This window comes from Sinocyclocheilus anshuiensis, unplaced genomic scaffold (genome assembly GCF_001515605.1).
Source record: "Sinocyclocheilus anshuiensis isolate Anshui unplaced genomic scaffold, SAMN03320099.WGS_v1.1 scaffold617, whole genome shotgun sequence".
NCBI lineage: Eukaryota > Metazoa > Chordata > Actinopteri > Cypriniformes > Cyprinidae > Sinocyclocheilus > Sinocyclocheilus anshuiensis.
The window spans coordinates 1,091,290-1,098,726 of NW_015539890.1; positions in this window are offsets into that span (position 1 = coordinate 1,091,290).

The following is a 7,437-nucleotide window of genomic DNA, read 5'->3' on the forward strand; positions in this document are numbered from 1 at the left end:
GAAGGGCTCGTCCACGCCACCCCAGAAGACGACCATGAGGCAGGTCTTCTCCATCGCCAACCGATGAGCCACTCCAAAGAAGTCCCTGGCGTACTCCTCAATACTCTGGTCTCACTGACAGATGTTGAAGAGTTTCCCTGCTGGATCCATGTCTGCTGGCTGAATTCTGTCACGGTGCGATAAGGGAGCACCGTGGAAAAACAGGGTCTGGGTCCAAATGCAGGTGAAACTAGATTTAATAAACAGAAAGGCAGACAAAAAGAAACAAAAAACAGATCAGAACGGATCAACAAAACAGGATCAGGTAAGGGATACAAATTCGGCAACCAACGTGCTTGCATCAACCTACATACAAAATAACTACAATTACAATTAATAAGCCAAACAGAGAAGCAGGAGAGGCAGACAAAAAGAAACAAAAACAGATCAGAACGGATCTACAAAACAGGATCAGGAATGGGATACAATTTCGTACAACGTGCTTGCATCAACCAACTACGACAAATACAATTACAATACAATTAATTCAGCCAGGCAGAGTGGTGAGTGAGAGGAGAATATATAGTCTGTGACAATGGGGAACAGCTGAGGGTGTAATGAGTGACAGGTGAGTGGAGTCTGGGGAATGGAGTCCGGGAGGAAGGGAGATGGCGACCTCTGGTGGTGAGATGTAGAAACACAGGGCCCGGACCCCTGACACTTACTGAACAGTTCATCTTTGAAAATGTGCAGTAAGGTAGGTGTTTTACTGCATGCCTAAAATGTTCATTTCAGCTGGAAAGTGCATTGAACGGTATGCATAAGAGTTTTGCAAAAATGTAGGTAGAGGCACATTTTTCAAGAATCTGTGTAGTTTATATAGCATATTTGTCCGAATTAATTTGCTATTGATTTTTCTATAATTCCATTCATTCCAATGTATGTCTATTATCTTAGCATTGAACTTCTGTACTAACTTTAATTATACTGTCAAATTTAAAAATGATCAAGTCTGGTCTGTAGCAAATATTTTCCTAGTATTTTGCTTTACAAAATATTTTGGTAGTGCTATGAGGTATAGCTTATATGTTTAGTTAATTTACTAGTTTGTAGCATCAGCTAAAATTTACATGAAATCCAATTACCTAATCCAAAACCATGTACATATATGATTTGAAATCCAATTAAAATCAGCTTTTGAAAATGATTTTCATAATTTGGTGTGCAACACCATATGCATTTCACTCAATTTATATCCAACCCAGGTTCATTTGAAAAACATGATTGTAGCGACATTTCTTTTTTTTTTCTTATATGTTTTGCAACATTTTTAATGTGAAATGTAGGTGCTAAAAGCATAATCAGTTTTATGCAAAACAGATGAACGTGAATCTGGTAATGTTTTATTAAGTTACTTATTGTGGCAGTTTGGAAATGAAATGTCAGGTCAGTGGTGCTGAAAGGTTAATGCTCGGTCACGTTTGAAAATAATGTGCCACCAACACTAAATCTTACGATAAACCTAACCAACAGTGTTAACAAAAGCAAACGTGAGATAAAATCACATCTGCTGAAGTAACCATGCCATTTTAGCTTGCTTCTACAAGTGTTTGATCTATTTTATTGTGACTTGTGTTTCATGTGACTCATACCTGAGTGCTCCATATCACAAGTGCAATGCTGTACCAGGTGTGCTACTGAGCAAGTTTATTTTTTCAAAAGTCATACATATGGAGCTGGTTATTTGATGCAGACCTCAAAATGAATATGCACTGTGGTAAAAGTGTTCTGAGGTCATAACATAGTATTGTTCAAAGAGCCACACAAAACTAAGTATTAATTTGTAATTACCCCTGTAAACTTCATATGTCTGAACAGTAATAAAAGTTACTGGCGTTATACTGCCGTTAATTTCAGCTGAATCTGCAGTGAATTGTATGCATAGGTATGGTTTGGAGTTTTGCAAACAATGTAGGTAGAGGTATGATTTTCAAGAATCAGTGTTGCTTATTTGTTGTATCAGTGTCTGAAATCATTTGCTGTTTTTAGACTTTGATTCATGCAAATGTGGGAGACCAGAAGGGCAAACACTTGTAGAGAAGCTCTGCGTTCCATGATTTTTAAAAAAATGCTTTATGAAGTTCGATGAACTCTGACACATAATTTGTTTGGTGAGACATAAACTTGCAGTGTTTTAAGAAAGTGAAGTCGTTGGTATATTTTCACATTTTGAATTCATTATACTAGGTATTTATGATCAAAAAATTCAATGCTTTTCAAAGACTAGTGTGACAGCGGCACTTTGTAGTGAATAGTGAGTAGAGTGAATGGATGAATTTTTGAACACAATGTATGCATGGATGTGTAAAGTACAATACTGCCTGTGACTCTTATATATTGCCTGATGTACCTCATAAGTTCAATTCCAAGACAAAATGTCATGAACAGTTTTCCTTTCTCCTTTTCCAAACTGACAGCTACTGAACATCAGTCTCTTGGCATTGTTCTTGGCTTTTGCCATTACTATGGCAACCGATGTAGATATACTAGATGATGACTGCACTGTCTGAACAAATGGACTTGATTCATCACTTCCAAAATGACAGCGTGGGCAATCAGTCCTGCCAAAATGTATTTGCAGCTATTCAGCCTAATGACGACATTAAAAGTGCGGCTTTTGGTTATTTCATAAAAGACAAACTTTGGTTCGTAAGTGGACGCCCTGTAGCGATCGTGATGTTGGTTGGATTTGGTGTTAAAAATGGCTCATGGCGATGTAGCTGGACGCTTAGGGGTTAAAAAAACCTACAACAGCGTAATCTGCTATTTCTTCTGGCCTCGATTGAAAAGAGATGTGGCGAGTTTTTTTAAGACATATCACACATGCGAAATATTAGGCAAACCTAACGAGGTACTGTTATCTCATCCCTGTTGTGAGCAATCCTTTTGAATATTTAACTATTGATTGTGTGGGCCTGTTAAGTCCGTCCAAAACTGGTTCTACCTACATATTAACAGTAATGTGTCAGTCGACTCGCTACCCTGCTGCTTATCACTTGCGAAAAATCACCACTAAGGCAGTGGTGAAAGCTCTATCTCAGTTTATTTCAGTGTTTGGTATTCCAAAGATTATCCAAACTGACAGAGCAACCAATTTCACGTCCCGCATGTTTGCTCAGGTATTACAACAACTGCGTGTGAACCATCATGAAAGTAGTCCATATCATTCTGAGAGCCAGGGAGCTCTCGAACGTTTTCACCAAGCATTAAAGCAGTTGTTGAGAGCATACTGCAATGAACTAAATAAGGATTGGGAAAAGGGACTCCCATGGTTGTTGTTAGCAGCGCGCAAAGTTGTTCAGGAGAGTCTGGGTTTCAGCCCTAACAATTTGGTGTTTGGTCACAAAGTAAGAGGTCCACTGGCACTTTTGATGAATGATGTTACTGAAACTGAAACGCCAGTAAATCTCTTGGACTATGTAAATGGCTTCCGACATCGATTATATTTGGCAGGTAAACTAGCCCGTGTTAACCTGGGTAAAGTGGCAGGTAAACTAGCCTGTGAAAACCTAGGTAAAGCACAGTTGAAAATGAACACCTGGTTTGATCATCGGTCTGAACTCTGTGAATTTAGTCCCGGAGATCAAGTTTTAATTTTGTTATCTGTTACTGGATCGTCTTTCTTAGCGAGATTTTCTGGACCATACAGAGATACAAATGGGTATCATAGGAGAAAATCTACCTGTCACACCCCATGGACTCTTTGTTGTGTTTCCTTCCCCATGTGCTCAGTGTGACCTAGTTTTCTGTCCATGTCTAATTGTGTCATTATGTTCAGGTGTGTCTTGTCAATTATCCTCATTTACTCTCCCTTATAAGTTGTAGTCAGTTCAGTGTTTCTTTGTCCGGTCTCGTCGATGTGTACGTGTGTATTAAGCCTTCCTGTTGTGGATTACCTTGTGTGGATATATTAAAGACTTTTACTTTCATCTTCATCTTCGTGTGAGTTCATTCTACACAGAACCGTGACACTACCCAACTTTGTCACGTGAATTTGTTAAAACCTTATTTTTGTCGTGCACGTGAAAATGCTGCCCCTGGTGCTGAAATCAAGCCTGTGGCGTTAGTTACAGAGGTGAGTAATCCTTCTATGAGTATGGCTACAGATTGTACTGAAGGAGAAAGAATTCCACCTGATTGTATTGTTTAGCCTCGACTTTGGAAGTTATGTTGGAACATTTGTCTAAAGAAAACCGTCAGCAACTGATTTATTTGAGTTCCCATCTCTCTTTTCAGATACTCCCTTGTGTACTGACCTAATATTTCATGATATTGATGTTGGTAATTCTTTGCCCATTCGACAGAGGTTTTATCGTGTTTCCCCGGAAAAGCAGGAATTTTTGGAAGCTGAGGTTAAGTATCTGTTAAATACTGGCCTTGCAAAGCCATCTTATTCAAGTTGGGCGTCACCATGCATTCTGGATGCGAAGCCAGATAGGACGTATAGGTTTTGCACTGATTACAGAAAATTAAATAGCGTCACCAAGCCCGACTCTTTTCCGCTTCCACGGATGGAAGATTGCGTAGATTCAGTGGGTTCAGGCAGGTTTGTAACCAAGATTGATTTTAAAGAGGTATTACCAAGTTCCCTTAACTCCCCGTGCACAAGAAGTTTCTGCTTTTATTACTCTGTCTGGGCTATACTCTTACAACGTAATGAGTTTTGGTTTGCGAAATGCTCCGGCTACCTTCCAGCACCTGATTAATCGAGTGGTCTCAGAGCTGGAAGGGTGTGCCGTGTATTTAGATGATGCTGTAGTGTATAGTCAGACGTGGGATGAACACCTTTGTCGGTTGCGTGCTTTATTTACTCGCCTTGTAGAAGCCAAGTTAACTATTAATTTAGCAAAGTGTGAATTTGCAGAAGCTACTGTTACTTATTTGGGAAAAGTAGTGGGTCAGGGGGAGGTGCATCCAGTACGGGCAAAGGTGCGAGCTATTGATAGTTTCCCTGTTCCTGCTACTAAAAGGGAGCCGATGAGATTTCTAGAATAAAAATTTCTAGATTTACATTTTTTATTTTTATGTAAAATTTCATTGTTTATATTATCGTTATTATTGATGTTTTTTTGGGTTTGTAATATTGCTTGTGTGTTACAGAGTTCCCCTTTCAGGGGACTCTGTTTAAGAGGGGGGGTGTTATGGCCCAAGGTGTTTTGTATTTATCCACTAGGTAGAGTTGTTCCGTGATCTGGCCTCCTCCAGAGCGTGAGTCTGGAACAGGTGTCGCATGTTACCTGTAATTGTGTTTGGGATAAAACCTAAGGACTTGGATTGCGGGCATTGATCCTTTCCTCTTCAGCCCTGGATTGTTTTTTCTTTATCTTATTTTTTTCTTTTATATACTTATATTTTTGTATTATTATTTGATTAATTTCTGATTAAAAGTTTACATAAACTTTATTTTTATGTTTAGCCTCCCTTTTTGGTAGTGTTGCTTCACTTATAGCCAAGTGGTTGTAACAATGTCATAGGTCACATGATATTCCAAAATGTTGATGTTGTATCAGAGATGGTCTTAACATTGCAAGATACCAATGTTCTAGGCTCTACCATTTGAGAAATCGCAACAGTCAACTTGGATTGAGTGCCTTGATAACCAATCACATTAGAGCCTTGACCAGAGTTGTGCGACAGTCAATCATTGTTTGTAGAAATTATAGAAATGAATGAGAAGTGCAAAATTGCTCATGACTTTCACTTGTAAAACTTATTTTTCGGAATATTTTTAGTTTAAACTCTAAAAATAGGTCAATCCAAAACAAATGGTTAATGGCAAACATGTTGAAGATTAGGCAAAAGACTGTCAATTCATTAAATGATAAGCTTGTTTTCCCACAAAAGCAGTTTAGGCGCATTAAATCCTCTCCTCTATTGATATCCATCCAAAAAAAGGCTTCTGCTTTCTTTTCCTGCATGCCGCAGTGTTAGGGGCCATTCACACAGAAAGCCTTGTCCATTGTTTTTCTATGTAAACATGCATTAGAAGGATTTGTTTTGACCATAGTGCTCACATCTCGTGTGTTTTGCAGCATCTTGCGAATGAAAGTGTTAAAAAAAAACAGCGTTTAACACATTTAAAAGAAGTTCAACTTTTAAAAAACACTTGGTCTTGAGGTCTTATGTTTTTTTCCCCATTCCCCTGCCCGCATCTCAGATTTTTCAAAGCACCCTTAGGCTATGTCTTTTTTTATTCTTTGCTAACATTGGAGGCTTACCATAAAGCAGCTTTATATTTACGGATTGTATTCATACAACACGCACCACTGAGAAATACTTCATCAAATACTGTACATACAGTACATGAACAGAATTTAGTTTGGTGACGACAGTAGTGGATCAGCTACTTACAGCAAGTTTCATAGTACATTCCTCTAAAGTTTGGTAAAAATTTGGAGCTTTGTCACACATTGTTGAGAGGTGTTTTTGGTTCACTGGATGCTAGGTTACCTCACTATCATATAAGACAGTGTGCACAAGACAGCGTTGGCCTTTTGAATGCCCATTGCAGCCAAACCTTCCACAACAAAATTGATTGCCTGTCAGCTATCTGTTCCTTGGCTAACACTCATAGCATAAACTGACTGTTACAGCAACTGGAGTGCTTCACATGAACAAAGTCTGTAGTTTGGTTAAATATAACCTTAGTTCAAGGCTCTGCTGTTTGTTTTCAAGGAACAAAAGCGTGAGTTTGAACCGAGAAACTGTCATAACACCTAAGGTTCAGACTCATTAGCATCATTAGCATCGGTGTGTTTACACTCCCACCATGACAAATATATCATTAACACTCCTTATGAAGATCACATTCACTTTCACAGGCAGCAAAAAGGTGCATTAGAAATGTTAAAATGCCCTTAAGGAGTCACATTTTCTTTGCTTTATGATTTAAAATGAATAAACTGTTTTGGCTGGTAGGGTGTGTGTGAGTGTTTGAGACATCTCATGACAGCCTCCCCTTCAATGTGATTCGCTTCATTTATTCAGAGGGCAGATCTATTGGGCTGCTCATTATTTTGTTGCTGCATCCCATTTGAATAAGGTGAATCTTAATCACAGCAGAGGGAAAAAAGAGGGCCTTTGGGGTAACTACTTGCTGTTACCATACACAGCTCAAGGACAAAGCATTATTGGACTGCTCAGAGGGCAGATCTATTGGGCTGCTCATTATTTTGTTGCTGCATCCCATTTGAATAAGGTGAATCTTAATCACAGCAGAGGGCAAAAAGAGGGCCTTTGGGGTAACTACTTGCTGTTACCATACACAGCTCAAGGACAAAGCATTATTGGACTGATCATCTAGCTTTAGTGGAATTCCAATGGACTAATTAAAATAATTATTTTGTTTCTCTTTGGAACACTTGATTTTGATTGGTCAATTACAGCATTCAAATATAT